General features: G+C 41.3%; 1 long non-coding RNA gene across 1 annotated transcript in view; it reads left to right on the forward strand.

Annotated features, from left to right (window-relative positions):
- Positions 1–4,411: 4,411 nt before the first annotated feature.
- LOC131277865 (uncharacterized) overlaps positions 4,412–17,706 on the forward strand; it is a 57,453-nt gene continuing 44,158 nt past the window's right edge. The window contains exons 1-2 of the long non-coding RNA XR_009184895.2: positions 4,412–4,497; positions 5,370–5,456. This is a non-coding gene — a long non-coding RNA (uncharacterized lncRNA). The remainder of the gene's footprint in view (positions 4,498–5,369; positions 5,457–17,706) is intronic.

Consider the following 17,706-nt stretch of genomic DNA (forward strand, 5'->3'; position numbering starts at 1 on the left):
TAATAATAACTTCTATAAATATGTATTTGCACATATACTAAAAAACCATTATGGAAAGATGGGGTACAAATAGTCCAAATACATATATTCATTACTACTATCTTTATTGAAATCTTGTGAACTCAAATGGCTTCCATTACTTTACAATGATTCTTCTGGGAAGATGGCAGACTAGCAAGACAGAGGACTCTCTTCTCTTCCAGAAAAATAGCTAGAGGACAGGCAGAAATGGCCTGGAAAGAAACTTCTAGGATTCAGGACCCCAGGGGAAGGCTGGACACCACCCAGCAGAGAGAGGGGCAATGGAAAAGAACCATGGTGGCAAAACTGCGAGTACATGCTGCAGCTGCCAGTATCCACCCCACCATTTAGACAATTTGAATTTTAAGGCCTCAGGGCCACTGGCTACAAGGGGGACCAGCCTCCCAGGAGAAGTGAGGAAAGAGCGATGCAGCCTAAGGCTGTCTGCTTTTGACCCACAACTTTGTTCTGCTGTGCCCTTGAGCTCCTGCAGGCTGGGCAGGGCCCTGCTATTGTTTGCCTGGGAGCCAGCAGGGGACTAAAGAGACCCAGGACTAAGGAGATCTGCTCCTCTCAATTGCCCTCTCTATTGACCCGGATGGACTGTTTGAATTAGGAGGCTCTTAGCCTCCAGGCAGGATCCTCTATCACAGTGATCTGGTCTGGTGGATGCAAACACACTCTGACCAGGCTTTGAACTGAAGGACTGACAGAGTGCCATCTGCTGGTGGACCAAGGAAAAGCATGTGGGGAACACAGACCTAAATAAGCATGAGAGGCATTTTCTGGTCTTTACAGTCTGCCTCCCCAAGGCCCTAGGAAGCAGGTCTGCAACACATATCTCTGCTCAGGGCCCAGATCTGAGCAACTAACAGGGACAATCTTAAAGACCCAGGACAAGTTCAACCAAGAATCAAGGGCACCAGTAACACACAGCCTCCTGCCACTAAATCCCTATGAAAGGAAAGTGAGCATCTGAGTAAACTCACCATCCAAATCAGATGCCTAGACATCAGGAAAAGTAACAAGTCACTCTGAGAAAAGAGAAGAAATGACCCAAGAAAAGGAATATATCAAAGTCTCCCGAAGAGACACAGGATTTCAGACAACTAACCAAGGAGATGCACACAACTTCCAAAATCAAATTAATGAACTGAAAGATGATATGGATCAAAAGATAAAAGATATCAAGAAGACACCAAGTGAGCACAAAGAAGAATTAGGAAGCCTGAATAGAAAAGTACCAGAACTCATGGGAATGAAAGACACAATAGTGGGATTAAAAAACAAATTAGAGGGCAGCAGTTGTAGCTCACGTGGTTGAGGATCTACTTCCCATGTACAAGGTCCTAGGTTTGATCCCTGGCACCTTCTAAAAACAAGAAATGAAAAAATGAACTCTCACTGCGGAGCAGATGTAGCTCAGTGGTTGGGCATCTGCTTACAATGCACAAGGTCCTGGGTTCAATTGCCAGTACCTCCTAAAGAGGAAACAAACAAAACAACAACAAAACATTAGAGGCATACAACAGCAAGTTCGAAATGACAGAAGAAACAATAAGTGATGCAGAAGACAGAACAGCAGAAATGGAAGAGAGAAAAGAATGTTAAAAATTGAGCAAGGGCTCAGGGAGTTAGTTGAGTGATAACAGAAAACACAACCACATGCATGTCATGTCAGTTCCAGAAGGGGAAGAGAAGGGAAAAGGGGCAGAAAGAGTATCTGAGGTAATAAGAGCTGAAAATTTCCCAACCCTCATGAAAGTAATGACCTTGCATGTCCAAGAAGCACAGTGTACCCCAATCAGAATAAATGTGAATAGACCTACTCCGATAGGTCTATTCAGATTCATAGTAGGTCTAATAGGACTACTCCAATTGCCAAACATTAAAGATAAAGAGAAATTTCTGACAGCAGCAATGGAGAAGCAAACTATCACATACAATGGATGCCCAGAAAGATTTATTGTGGATTTCTCATCAGAACTTGGAGAAGAGAAGACAATGACATGATATAATTAGGATACTAAAAGAGAAAAACTGCCAGCTGAGAAATTTTTATCCAGCAAAATTGGCCATCAAATATGAAGGTGCATTTAAAATGCAAAGAAAACAGAAATTAAGAGAATTCATAACAATGATTCCATTTTGTAGGAAATATTAAAGGAAGCCTTACCACCTGACAGAAAAAGACAGGAGAGAGAGGTTTGGAAGAGATTATAAAAGAAAGAATAGCAGAAAGGATAATCAAAAGAGCAAAAATACAGGCAGAAATAAGACATGACATATGAAAACCAAAGAATAAAATGATAGAAGTAAATAATGCATTTACCATAATATTGAATGTGAATGGATTAAACTCCCCAATCAAAAGATATAGGCTGGGAAGCAGACATGGCTCACCTGCTAGAGAATCCATCTACCACATGGAGTGTCAAGGGTTCAATTCCCAGGGCCTTCTGACCTGTGTGGTAAGCTGGCCCACAGGCACTGTTGCTGTGCTCAAGGAGTGCTCTGCCATGCAGGGGTGCCCCTACATAGCAGTGCCTCATGTGTAAGGAGTACGCCCCACAAGGAGAGCTGCCCCATGTGAAAAAAAGTGCACGTCACCCAAGAGTGGCACTGCACATGGAGAGCTGACACAGCAAGATGATGCAACAAAAAAAGAGACAGTTTCCCAGTGCTGCCAGATAATGCAAGCAGACACAGAAGAACACACAGTAAATGGATACAGAGAGCAGACAATGGAGGGGGAAGGGGATAGAAATAAATAAAGTAAATCTTAAAAAAAAGATACAGGCTGACAGAATGGATGGAAAAACATGAGCCATCCATGTGCTGCCTACAAGAGACTCACCTTAGATCCAGGGATAAAAACTGCTGAAAGTGAAATCTTTGAAAAAGATACTCCATGCAAACAGTAACCAAAAAAGATCATGTCCTCTACACAAGTAAAAGAAAAACTTGCAAACTTTGATGAATGATTCTGCAGTTCTTTGGGATTTGAGGATTCTATGACAATGGAAATGAGGCCTCTTGTGGCTTAGAAAAGCCTGAGAGAAGACAGAGAAGAGGTAGGAGGAGAAGGGGAGGAGGGGGAGGAGGAACTGGAGGGAGGAGGGGAGAAATGGGACATAAAGAATGGCAGGGAAGGTTCATGTGGTCAGAGAGGACCTTGCAAAGGCACTAACAGAACAGCAGAAGCTTAAGTGAGCTAGGAGAAAAACCCTCTGACCAGGCTCTGTACTACAGCAGAAAAGAAAAATGCTTTAATTGGTTCTAGTAATGAAGACTAGCAAGAGACTTGCTCAATTGCAAAATTCCTTTTTCCTCCTAATTCACTCTTGAGTATGTCTGTGTTGATAATACTTGTTTAACTTAACACCCTAGTTTTTAGCCATTTTTAGAACTAGAGAAACCTATTCCTTGAACAGGAACCAGTCAGGATTTTTGTGGCTCCTTTGCAATGTAGGCATACCTTCTCCATTTGGATGGCATGGAACTCTACCATCAGCAGGTGACAACTCAGACCTGTGCAGGTGAGAGATATAGTAGAAAGAAAGTGTTCCTATCAAGCACCAAAGAGCATTATAATTATGAGAGTTTCTTTTTCCTCCACTTCACATTATCTGTATATTTTTTGTTAGGTGAAAGTGACATAACATAAAATTAACAATTTTAACAGTACATTCTGTGGCATTTAGTACATTCACTATGTTGTGCATCAAATTTATCTAATTTCAGAACATTTTTATCCACTCCAAAGGAAATCTCATAGACCCAAAAGGACTTACTCCACCTTCCCCACTCCCTCAACCCCTGCCAGCATTAATTATCATTCTGTCTCTCTTTATTTGCATAGTATAGTGGGGGGTAGGGGGGTGAGAACCTCATATTTTTTAATGTAACATTTCTTATGATCAAGGTAGCTTAAAAAAGGCAATTAAAAATTTTTTTTTAAGTTTCCATTTATATGATAGTTTTTTGACATTACAGGAATAATCTGTGATTACACAAGTCCTAAAAGATGAATTACTGATAGTTTGTCCCTCTAAAATAGTCCAAGTGTTGATTCACTTATAACCATAGCATTTCATAGGTCTTAATTTCCCTTGAAGATTTTCCACTTTAAAAATCCTGTGTATCTTGGGAAACTACAATAATTCTGTCCATTTTAACTATTTTTATCATCTTGGGTCCCAGAATCATGACCTGTTAGCTAAAAAGGAGCCAGTAACCATCTGTTTACAATGAGACTCCCCGCTTCCCCCACCCAGTGCACCTCCTGCTGCCCTTTATTGCGCTGCACCCTGAACTTCAGTCTTCTGTGATGTAGAAGAATATTTATTTCACAACAGGGGGGAGCCGGCAGCTCCTCCCGGGAGTCGTCCCCATTCCTGGCAAGGGGGATCCGCGTGGCTGCCAGGCGCTGGCCGGATCTCGGGCGTGGGGAGACCCTCCTCCCAGAGGACGCAGGTAGGGGCCCCCAAAGTCTAGTGGGACGGGAGCAGCAGGAGCCCCAAGTATGCGCGGGTCCACCTCCGGCCACGGCTGGGGTGGGGCTCCTGGTAAGAGCGTGGCGGGCGCTCAGCCCCGCTGCTGGCCGCGCAGCCGCTTTCCCCAGCGCTCAGCCCCGCCCCTGGCCGCTAAGCCCCGCCCCCTGAGGCCCCGCCCAGCACGCGGCGCGGCGGCGGCACCTTTCTGACCATCTGGTGTTCGGGTCCGGGTGGTGTCCTGGTGCTCGGGCCAGGCCTAGGCGCCGCGCGGGGCTCCCCGTGTGCGGGGCTTCCTGAGTGCGGGGGTCCCCCGTGCGTGGGGAGGGGCGTGTCTGGCCCAGGGGCGGGTAGCGAGCACTGCCCGGAACCCTCAGACGGAGCCCACGGCCCCTCCTCAGACGCCCGCCTGCGCCCGGTCTGGAGCCCGGCCCGTGTGCGGACCCCACCTGGCGGCGGCGGGGCGGCCCGTGGGCGCGGAGGGGCGCGGGGCTGCGGGGCCGCCGGCAGCGTGGAAAAGCGGGCGAGCGGCCGTCCCCGCCCTGGGCTGAGGGAGCGCCCAGCTGCGCGGCCCGGAAGCTCCCGCTCGCTGGACGGTTGTGCGCGGCGCCCCCGCAGGTCCTGCCCTCTCTGCGCGGTTTGGGGCCGGGGGTTTGGGGGCTGCCTTCGCGGGGGCGGGGGCGGCGGGGGCTCGGGGCCTGCTTCAGTCTTTGGCATTTTTCCAGACGCGGATAACTTGTTTATCTGTGAAAGTTAGTGAATGAAATTACCTAGGTAGAGCTGCAGAGCTATTTACGATGTACCACCTTCTCTTATCCAAGCCCCGGGTGATAGGCATTTGTGTTTTTTCCTCAGTTTTGGCGGCCATGAACTTGCTGTGGGAATCATGGCACAGCAATTTGTCTTGGATAGATATCTCAGAGTGGAACTAGCAACAATGATGTAAGTTTGTATTTTTAAGAAACTGACAAAAATGTTTCCCAAAGTGGTAGCACCTTTTGACATTCTCACTAGAAATGTATGAGGGCTCCAGGTTTTCCACATCTTCTTTAACAGTTGGTATTATCTTTCTTGATTTTAGCCATTTTACTATGTTAATATGATAAGTCATAGCAGATTTTAATTTGTATTTCCCTAGTGATGAAAAGAAATGAATGTTTCTTCTCTGGTGAAAGTGTTATTTACATAGTTTCCCATTTTTAAGTGCTGTTTGTCATTTTTTTTTAACAAATCATTTTTATCGATACGTATCAACAAACAAAGCATACAGTTCACAGCACAATCAGTGGTATTTGGCACCGTCACATAGTTGTGCATTCATCACCTCCATCATTATTACAGCATTTTCTTAATTTGAATAATATTAAAAAAGTAAATCCATCACTTCTCTATATGTGCTTCCCGTACTGTTCACAGCTCCTCTTTTTGGCTATTCTTGCACAGATACTTTTTTCCCCCCTCTATAAATTGATTTATATTTACATTTTATATAAATGGAATCATACAATATGTTATGTAATATATTTAATTCATAACGATCCTGTATTTATTGTATTTGTCCTTTTGTGTCTGGTTTGCTTCACTCAACATAATGTCCTCCAGGTTCATTGATGTTGTCAAATGTTTTAGGACTTCTTTTTTTTTTTTAAGATTTATTTTTATTTATTTCTCTCCCCTTCCCCACCCCACCCCCAGTTGTCTGCTCTCTGTGTCCATTTGCTGTGTGTTCTTCTTGTGTCCACTGGTATTCTTGTCAGCGACACCCAGAATCTGTGCCTCATTTTGTTGCATCATCTTGTTCTGTCAGCTCTCCGTGTATGTGGCACCACTCCTGGGCAGGCTGCACTTTCTTTCATGCTGGGTGGCTCTCCATACAGGGCACACTCCTTGCACGTGGGGCTCCCCTATGCAGGGGACACCCCTGCGTGCCATAGAAGTCCTTGGGAAAATCAGCACTGTGCGTGGGCCAGCTCATCACATGGATCAGGAGGCCCTGGGTTTGAACCTTGGACCTCCCATGTGGTAGGGAGATGCCCTGTCTGGCCAAATCCACTTGCCCATTTCTTCTTAAGTACTTCTTAAGTATTCCATTGTGGGAATATACCACTGTTTGTTTATCCATTTGTCAGTTGATGGACACCTGGGTTCTTTCCAGCTTTTGACATCATTACTAGCACTGCTATGAACATGGGTGTGCAGATGTGTATTTGTATCACTGCTTTCAATTCTGGGTGTAGACCCAATAGTGATAGTGCTGGGTCACTGGCAAATCTATATTCAACTTCTATTTTTTCTTTTTAAGATTTATTTATTTCTCTCCCCTCACCCCCACCCTGCCCCAGTTGTCTGCTCTCTGTGTCTATTTGCTGCATCTTCTTCTTTGTCCACTTTTGTTGTTGACAGCAGCATGGGAATCAGTGTTTCTTTTCATTGCATCATCTTGTTGTGTCAGCTCTTCATGTGTGCAGCACCATTCTTGGGCAGGTTGCACTTTCTTTTGCACTGGGCAACTCTCCTTATGGGGTGTACTCCTTGTGCGTGGGGCTCTCCAATGCAGGGGACACCCTTGCGTGTCACGGCATTCCTTGTGTGCATCAGCACTGTGCGTGGGCCAGCTCCACATGGGTCGAGGAGGCCTGGGGTTTGAACCACGGACCTCCCATGTGGTAGATGGATGCTCTAACCACTGGGCCAAGTCCACTTCCCTATATTCAACTTCTTTAGGAACTGTCCAACAGTCCTCCACAGTGGTTTTACCATTCTGCATTCCCACCAATTGTGCGTAAGAGTTCCTATCTCTCCACATCCTCTCCAACATTTGTAGTTCTCTGACTTTTTAATAGTGGCCATTCTGATAAGTGTGAAAAGATATCTCTTAGTTATGATTTGCATTTCCCTAATCATTACTCATATTGGACATTTTTTCATGTGTTTTCTTGCCATTTGGATTTCTTCTTTGGACAAATGTCTACTCATATCTTTTGCCCATTTTTTAATTGAGTCTTTTTTATTTTTGAGTTTACATATCATGGATATTAATCCCTTATTGGACATGTGATTTCCAAGTATTTCCTTTTGCTGAGGCAGCTGCCTTTTCACCCTTTTGACAAAGTCCTTTAAGGTATACACATGTTTAATTTTGAGGAGGTCCCATTTATCTATTTTTTCTTTTGTTTCATGTGCTTTGGGTGTAAGGTCCAAGAAACCACCATGTAGCACAAGGTCTTTAAGATGTTTCCCTACATTTTCTTCAAGCAGTTTTATGGTCCTTTTATATCTAGGTCTCTGATCTATTTTGAGTTGATTCTTGTATGGGATGTAAGATAGGGGACTTTTTCCGTATTAACATGGACTTGGTAGGTGTCTGAAAAACTAGTTAACCGTGGAGGTGAGGGTTTATTTCTGGACTCTAAATTCTATTATACTGATTGATGAGTCTCTCTTTATGCCAGTGCCATGCTGTTTTGATCACCATAGCTTTGTAATATGTCTCAAGGTCTGGCAGTGAAATTCCTCCCACGTTGCTCTTTTTTAGAATGCTTTTGGTTACTTGGGTGCATTTTCCCTTCCAAATGAATTTGGTAATTGCCTTTTCTATTTCTGTCAAGTAGGCTGTTGGAATTTTGATTGGTATTACATTGAATCTGTAAATCAGTTTAGGTTGGATTGACATCTTCACGATATTTAGTCTTAGAATATGTGAACACAGAGTGTCATTCCATTTGTTTAGGTCATTTTATATTTCTTTTACTACTGTTTTGTAGTTTTCCTTGTCTAGGTCCTGTACTTCTTTGACTAAGTTGATCCCTACATATTGATTTTTTTTGTTGTTGCTATTGTAAATGGAATCTTCCCCCTGATTTCTCCTCAGATTGTGCAGTACTACTGTACAAGAACACTGATTTCTGCATGTGGATCTTGTATTCTGTCACTTTGCTGAACTCATTTATTATCTCAAGTAGTTTTGTTGTAGACATTTCAGAATTTTCTAAATATAGGATCATGTCATCCACTGATGATGCAAGTTTTATGTCCCCTTTTCCTATTTGGATGCCTTTAATTTTTTTTTCTTCTCTAATTGCTCTAGCTAGAACTTGTAGTACAATGTCGAATAGCAGTGGTGATAGTGGGCATCCTTGTCTAGTTCCTGATCTTAGATGGAAAGCTTTCAACCTTTCCCACTGAGTACAATGTTGACTATGGGTTTTTCATATATGCCTTTTATCATATTTTGGCATTTTCCTTCTATTCATACCTTATGAAGTGTTTTTTTGTTACCAAGAAAGAATGCTGGATTCTGTCAAATGCCTTTCCTGTGTCTATTGTGATCACCATGTGTTTTCTCCCTTCAATTTTTTTTTAACGTGGTGTATTATGTTGATGTTTTTTTTTAAAATGTTGAGCTAGCCTTGCATACCAGGAACAAATCCCCCTTGGTCGTGATGTGTAAGTCTTCGATAATGCTGCTGGATTCAATTTGTCAATATTTTGTTGAGAATTTTTGCATCTCTGTGTTCATTGAAGAGATGTGTCTGTACTTTTCTTTCCGTGTAGTGTCTTTATCTGGCTTTGGTGTTAGGGTGATGTTGGCTTCTTAAAAAGAGTGGGGTAATTTTCCCTCCTCTTCATCATGTTGGAAGAGTTTAAACAGGATTGTTGTTAATTCTTTTTGAAATGTTTGGTCGAATTTATCTCTGAAGTCATCTGGTCCTGAGCTTTTCCTTTTTGGGAGGTGTTTGATGATGGATTCAGTCTCTTTAAATGTGGTTGGTTTGTTAATTCTTGTATTTCTTGTAGTGTCAGTGTAGGTTGGTTGTGCCTTTCTAGGAATTTTCCCATTTCTAGGTTGTCATTGTTGGCATACAGTTTCTCATAGTATCATCTTTTGATTCTTATTTCTGTGGGGTCAGTCATTACTTCCCTCCTTTCATTTCTGATTATATTTATTTGCCTATTTTTCTCCTTTGTTAATCTTGCTAGTGATTTGTCAATTTTACTGATCTTCTCAAAGGACCAGCTTTTGGTTTTGATTTTATTTATTTTTGTTGTTGTTGTTGTTCTCAATTTCATTTATTTCTGCTCTCATCTTTATTATTTCTTTCCTTCTGCTTGCTTTGAGGATTGGTTTGCTGTTCTTTTCCAATTTCTCTAGGTGTTCAGTTAAGTCTTTGAGTTTAGCTCTTTCTTCTTTTTTAATATAGGTATTTAGGGCTATAAATTTCCCTCTCAAGACTGGCTTTGCAGTATCCCTTAAGTTTTGGTAATTTATGTTCTCATTTTCATTTGACTATACATTTACTTATTTCACTTGCAATTTCTTCTTTGATCTACTGATCATTTAAGAGTGTGTTGTTTAGACTCCACACAGTTGCAAAGTTACCTTTTTCCTGTCTATTCTTGATTTCCAATTTCATTCCATTATGATCTAAGAAGATGCTTTGTATAATTTCATTCTTTTCATATGTATTGAGACCTGCAGTGTGCCCTACATGTGGTGTATCCTGGTGAAGGATCCGTGGGCACATGAGAAGAATGTATAGCCTGCTGCATTTGGATGCAACATTCTGTGTGTCTGTTAGGTCTAACTCATTTATTGTTCTTTAAGTTCTCTGTTTCCTTGTTGATCTTCTGTCCAGTTGTTCTGTCTCATAATGTGAGTGGTGTATTAGAGTCTCCAGTGATTATTGTACAGATGCCTGTTTCTCCCTTCAGTTTTGACAGAGTTTGTCTTATGTATTTTGGGGCACCCTGGTTAGGTGCATAAATATATCTTCCTGGTGGGTTGTCCTTTTTATTAATATATAATGGCCTTCTCTGACTCGTAACGTTTTTTCACTTCAAGTCTGTTTTGTCCAATAATAGTATAGCTGCCCTGCTCTTTTTTGGTTACTATTTGCATGGAGTATCTTTTTCCAACTTTTTACTTATAGCTGGTTTGTATCTGTGAGTCAAAGGTGGGTCTCTTGTAAGCAGCATATGGATGGCTTATGTGTTTATTATCCATCCTGTCAATCTTTATCTTTTGTTTGGTGCATTTAATCCATTAACAATCAATGACAGGACTGTAAATGCATTGTTTACTTCCTAAATTTTATTCTTTGGTTTTCATGTGTCATGTCATATTTTGGTCTTTTTCTTCTTGGTTATCCATTCTGCTCTTCTTTTTTCTCTACTCTCCTCCAGGTCTTTCTCTTCTTTTTCTTTCAGGCTCTATGGCTTCCTTATTATTTCCTGCAATTTGGATTCTTTTTTACAAACTCTCTTAGTTTCTGTTTGTGGATATGTTATACTCACCTTCATATTTGGAGGACAGTTTTGCTGGGTGCAGAATTCATGGCTGGCAGTTTTTCTCTTTCAGTCTCCTAATTGCATCATACCACTGTCTTCTCACCTCTATGGTTTCTGATGAGAAATCCACACTATTACTGGGCATCCCTTGTATGTGATGATTTGCTTCCCTTTCTGCTCTCAGAATTTTCTCTTTATTTTTGCCATTTGACATTCTGAATAATATATGCTTTGGAGTATGTCTATTTGGATTTATTCTGATTAGGATAAGGTGGGCTTCTTAGACATTCAGGGTCATTCCTTTTGTGAGCATTGGGAAATTTTAACTATTCCCTTAAAAACTCTTTCTAACCCTTTTCTCTTCTCTTCTCCTTCTGGAACTCCCATGACATGTATGTTGTTGTGTTTTCTGTTGCCATTCATCTCCTTGAATCTCTGCTCAATTTTTTCCCATTTTTTCCCTCCCTCTGTTCTTTTCTCTCTTCAATTTCAGCTGTTCTGTCTTTGGTATCACTTATACTTTCTTCTGTCATTTCAAGTCTGCCTGAAATTGTTGTAGATCTTTAATGTGTTTTTGATGTCACTCCCATGAGCTCTGTTACTTTTCTGTTCCACATTTCAAATTCTGCTTTTGCTTGCTCAACATCTTGATGTCATTCATCCCTTTAGCCAAATTGTCTTTCAACTCATGAATTTAATTTTAGAAATTAATATGCATCTCATTAATTAGTTCTCTCAAATCCTGCATCTCTTCTGGGACTTTGATATATTCCTTTTCCTGGACTATGTCTTCCATTTTCTTCTTCTGGTTCATAAATTTTTGCTGATTCTAGGCACCTGATTAGTATGTAGTTTACTCAGATGCTCAATTTCTTTGTCTTTTGTTGGGATTTAGTGGCAGGAGGCTGTGTGTTACTGTTGCTCTTTGATTCTTGATTCAACCTGGATCATTAGGGCTGTCCCTGTTAGTTGCTCAAAGGTGCACTCTGCACCCAGTAATGGGTTGCAGACCTACTTCCTAGGGCGTTGGGAGGAAAGTTATAAATGTCAGAAAATCTCTCATTTATTTTTTATTTTCTCATATGTACTACCTAGTTCTGCCAGCAGGTGGCACTCTTTGGCAGTCCTCTCAGTTCAGTGCCTGTTTAGAGTGTTTTTGCTGTAACACAGCCTGGATCAATCTGAAAGGCTCCTCCCTGGCACCTAAGAGCCTTGTAATTTGAACTTTCTTATTAAAAAGTCTCTAGCCTTCTCTGGCAGCTCCCTCCCATTTTCTGGGTAAGAAATAATTCCACTCCCTTCTGCATCTTCAACAATCAGTCCCCATTCATAGAGGGGATTGAGAGGGTCATATTTCTTTACTCCCTTGCAGCCTCCTAAGGCAAACAATGGCAAGGCCTCTCTGACCTGGAAGGGCCCATGGGACACAACAGACCAAATTTGTGGGTCCAAAGATGAGTCAGCCTTAGATTGTGTCCCTCTCTCTCCTGTTTCCTGGGAAGGTACATCCTCAACAATCAACCCCGGCTATAAGAGAGGGAGATTGAGAGTGTTGAATTTCTCCAGTCTTGTTTAGTAGCCCAAGGTAGACAACAGTGTGGTCCCAGTCAGCCTGGAAAAGCTGATGGGACACAGCAGACCAGAATTGTGGGTCAGAAGCTGTCAGCCTTAGGTTGTGCCCCTCTCTCTCCCCTTTCCGGGGATGGTAGATCCCTGGATACCCCTTTGTAGTCAGCTCAGAGGCCTTTGTGTCTTTTCTAATTTTATTTTTAAAAGATCCTTAGATTACATAAAATGTTACATTAAAAAATATGAGAGATTCCCATATGCCCTACTCCCTACACCTCCCACTGTTCCCAACATCACCAACTTCTTGCACTAGTGTGCTACATTCATTACAATTGATGAACAGATTTTGAAGCATTGCAACTAAGCATGGGTTATAGTTTACATTGTAGTTTACACTCTCTCACACTCAATTCTGTAGGTTATGGCAGAATATATAATGGCCTATGTATTAATCAGGCAAAGGGGTACTGATGTAAAATACCGGAAATTGGTTGTTTTTTTAACAAAGGATATTTATTTGGGGTAGGAGCTTACAGATAGCAGACCATAAAGCATAAGTTACTTCTCTCCCCAAAGTCTATTTTCACGTGTTGGAGCAAGATGGCTGCTGGCATCTGCAAGGGTTCAGGCTTCCTGTGTTTCTTCCCTCCCAGGGTATTGCTTCTCTCTGGGTTCAGGGTTCCTTGCTTCCCAGGGCTCCAGCTTCAGCATCAAACTCCAACATCAAAATTACAAAATTAAGAACCCTTAACTCTGTCCTTTGCCTGGCCTTTTATCTGTGTGTCCCTGCTCACCAAAGGGTGGGGACTCAATGCCCTTCTGGCACAAGTGTCTAACATAATTACCTAATCAAGTAAACCTATGAATCCAACATAATTTAATATGCCCCCCCAAAAAAGATCAGTTTACATACATAATCCGATATTTCTTTTTGGAATTCATCCATAATGTCAAACTGCTACAGCCTGTATCTGTCATTGCAATGTCATTCAGGTCTATTCCAAGTCCTGAAAATGCCCCCATATTATACCTCTTTTTCCCTCTCCCTGACTTCAGCACCACCAGTGGCCATTGTCTCCACATCAATGAATAGTTTTTCCATTGATAGAACCACAGTAAGTCTATAGTAGAACACCAGTAAGTCCACACTAATCTATATTTTATTCCCCAATCCTGAGGATTCTGGAATGGTGATGCCTACTCTACCTGAGAGGTGACTTTGATCTCATTTGGCTAATAGATGAGACTTTCTTGCCTGCATTTGACTTTCTCAGTTCCTTGGTATGGTGGTTGTCCATCCCCACCTCCTTGTTAGTTGTCCTGGGTGAGGCCAATGAACAGGAGAGTAGATGTTACACCTCCACTGAGGCTAAGGGCCCAGCTGACACATGAACCATCCAGAGATTCAAGTCTTTTGGATGTACACCTACCAATTCCAGCTTCAACTATAGGTTCAAATAAAAGAGATAGAAGAGGCATGTGTAGAGAAGTCACATTTGAATCCAACTCTGTCACACTTGGGAGCACAAACTCCAAAGGAGGACCCAGTAGCCAAGCATCGATCTCTGCAGCTATCTGCCCTGAACATATGAGCTGGGTATCTCTGGATCCCTCAGGTGTCCCACTATTTGTGGTAGCATCTGCTTTGGCAGTCTATGACATCCTGCAGAGACATTTTAAGTGTAAATCTCTGATGGCCTCCTGGCTTACTTTGAAGTCTCTTAGCCATATAAACTCATGTATCTTTTTACCTTCCCCCCCCCCTTTAGTTCAGTGTCCTTTTCTAGTTGCATCATCAGCTGGTGCTTGATGGTAATCCCTCAGTGTCAGGGAGGCTCATTCCTGGGAGCCATGTCCCACATTGGGGGAGAAGGTAATGCATTTATATGCTGAGTTTGGCTTAGGGAGAGGCCACATTTGAACAACATGGAGGCTCTCAGGAAATAACTCTTAGGTATCCTACATCACTAGGCTAAGTTGCAAATTTAAGAGCAAAAAGTGCATAAGCATAGTCATCAATCTCAAGGATATATCAATGGGCCATCCTTTTTCACTAGTCCTCGCTCCTTGGGGGATTGTTGCTGTAGCATTAGAGAATGTGGCAGAGCTCCCAAGGTATGACTTCAATATTCTTTCAGTTACTGTGTGAATATCTACCCACTGTGGCAATGCTCCATGGACATTTGAACATATTTATATGCCTTGTATATATCCCCAGGTGAACTTCCTCCCATGTATCCTTCATCACAGACACCCCACACCAATGGTCCTCCCTTACCATAGTTGTAACCCTTTTGTGATCTAAAACTTCTTCAAAAATGAAGCCAAGAATGTTTTCAAATTTGCTTAATAGAAAAATGAAATAATAACGAAAGGTTTAAACATCAGAAATAAAATAATTTAAGAAAACTAAAACTAAATTAAGGTTAAAAAAGGGGCCTTAAAAATGAAAAAATAGTTAAAAAATTAAGTTTTGCCTTTCATCACTGTAATATATGTTGTCCTATATGTACAGTTACATTTTCTTCCATTACTTCCCCAGTATTTTTCCTTTTTCATTTTGTTTTCAGAGAAGTTTTAGGTCACAGTAAAGTCACATACAGAATATAGGGGACTCCCATATACCCAACATCTCCCCATTTTTCCCCTTTCCTTGTTAAGAACCTTTTTCACATGTGGATGGTACATTTGTTGCAACTGATGTACAAATATTAAAACATAGCTGCAAACTATGGTCAGTGGTTTCTATTATGGTTTACATTTTAGACCATATACCTTTATGCATTTTTGATGAAATTTAACATGGCCTGTATCCATCATTGCAAGATCATAGAGAACACTTCCTTTGACCCTAAATACCTACTCTTCCATTGATCCCTTTCCTTCCTCTCCCCTCAGGACCCACTGTGCCCACAAGGCTTCACTCTTTGAAGGACAAGATTTGTAATTCTTGCAACAATGCTCATGGCTTGACACAGTAGTCTGTCCTCCCCTATTAGGAACCACCCATACTCTCCAGAGACACCCTCCACTGTGTGTGAGAACATATCAAGACTCCCCGGTATGGGAATTTAACTCCTTTCCACTCATTATGTGGGTCTCCCTCCACTGATCCAACACATTATGACAAAATCATCACTTGCACCTTCTCTAGAATACTGCCCCAGGTGTGCCCTGTCCCAAATGTACCTCCATCCAACACTGTAAACCAGTAGCCCTTCCTTGTCATATTGCCAAAACAATTTTCTCAGCATTGTAGTTTCAACCACATACCTGCCAATCCCCAGTGTTCACCTACCTTCCCCAACCTTTCCCCCATTTCCATGGACCATCCAACCCATCCTCCCTACCCTAGCTCCCTGTCAAGCTTGCACCACCCAACCTAATAGTATCCCTACACCCCTGTCATATCCCTTTACTGCACAACTACTCACACCTTATCATAGATTTCACCCCTATGGGCATCGGGTCACAATCTTCTTCTCCCTTTCTATTTCCTGTAAACCTATCTTCCAGACTCTAGCTCCCTGAGTTGGCTCACTTAACTTAATTCTTATCAAAGAGGTCATGTAATATTTCTCCTTCAATGCCTGGCTTGCTTCACTCAACATAAGGCCCTTCAGATTCATTCATGTTATCCCATGTGTTGTACTGTATTCCTTCTTAGAGTTGAATAATCTTCCATTGTATGTATAGACTATATTTTGATTATCCATTCATCTCTTAATGAGGATTTGGGTTGATTCCAGTTTTGGCAATAGTGAATAATGCTGCTATGAACATTGTTGTGCATGATCAGTTCTTGTCTTTGTTTTCAGTTCTTCTGGATATGTACCCAGCAGTGGAATTGATGGGTCTTATGAAAGAACTACAGTTAGTTTTTTGAGGAAATCCCAAACTGTCATCCACAATCGCTGGGCCATTCTCCATTCCCACCAGTGTAGATGAGGGTGTTCATTACTCCACATCCTCTCCAACACCTTAGTCCTCTGATTTCTTTAATGTCCACCAGTCTGATGGGAGTAAGATGGTATCTTGTTGTAGTTTTGATTTGCATTTCCCTAATAGCTAGTGATGTTGAGCATCTTTTCATATGCTTTTTAGCCTTTTGTATTGCTTCTTTGGAGAAGTGTCTGTTCAAATCACTTGTCCATTTTTTAAATGGGTTGTCTTTTTATTTTTGAGATATAGGATTTCTTTACATATGCTGGATATTAGGCTCCTATCAGATATTTGGTTACCAAATACTTCCTACCATTGTTGAGGCTGTCTTTTCACTTTCATCACAAACTCCTTTCTGGTGCAAATGGTTTTAATTCTGAGGAGGCTCCATTTATCTACTTTTTTTCTTTTGCTTCTCATGCTTTGGGCTTGAAGTTCATGAAGACATTTCCTATTACGAGGTCTTATAGAAGCATCCCTACTTACCTTCCAAGGTCTTTATGGTCTTGGCTCTTATAATTAGATCTTCGATCCATCTTTAGTTAGTTTTTGTATAAGGTGTGAGATGGATATTCTTTTGGATATTCATATCCAGTGTCCAAGCACCATTTGTTGAAGAGGCCATTCTCTCCCAGTTGAGTGGGCTTGGTGGCTTTGCTGAGGATCAAATGACTGCATATGCCATGATCTATATCAGAACTCTCAGTTCAGTTCCATTAATTATTAAGTCTGTTCTTGTGCTAGTACCATGCAGTTTTGACCACTGTAGCTTTGAAGTATGCTTTAAAGTCAGGTATTGTGATTCCTCCAATTTCATTGTACTTTATCAATATGTCTTTGAATATTCAGGGACTCTTGCCCTTCCAAATAAATTTCATAGTAAGTCTTTCCAATTCATTAAAAAATGCTGAGTTGATTTTTATTGGGATTGCATTAAATCTGTAGATTAGTTTGGGTAGGACAGACATCTCAATGATATTTATCCATGAGAGGGAATATTCTTCCCTTTATTTAAGTCTTCTTTGATTTTCTTTAACAGTTCTTTGTAGTTGTCTGCATATGTCATTTACTCCTTTAGTTAAATTATTCCTAGATATTTTATTTTTTTAGTTTCTATTGTAAATGGTATTGTTTTTCTTGATTCCCTCATCAGATTGCTCATTATTGGTTAGAGGAATGCTACTTATTTTTTTGCATTGTTCTTATAACCTTTGACTTTCCTGAACTCATTTATAAGTTCTAGAAGCTTTGTTTCTGAGGGCTTTCTATGTATAGGATTATGTCGTCTGTAAATAGTGAAACTTTTACTTCTTCCTTTCCAATTTTGATGCCTTTTAAATCTTTTTCTGACCTCAGTGCTCATGCAAGTACTTGTAACACAATGTTAAATAAG

The sequence above is a fragment of the Dasypus novemcinctus genome, unplaced genomic scaffold (genome assembly GCF_030445035.2).
Source record: "Dasypus novemcinctus isolate mDasNov1 unplaced genomic scaffold, mDasNov1.1.hap2 scaffold_69, whole genome shotgun sequence".
NCBI classification, from domain to species: domain Eukaryota; kingdom Metazoa; phylum Chordata; class Mammalia; order Cingulata; family Dasypodidae; genus Dasypus; species Dasypus novemcinctus.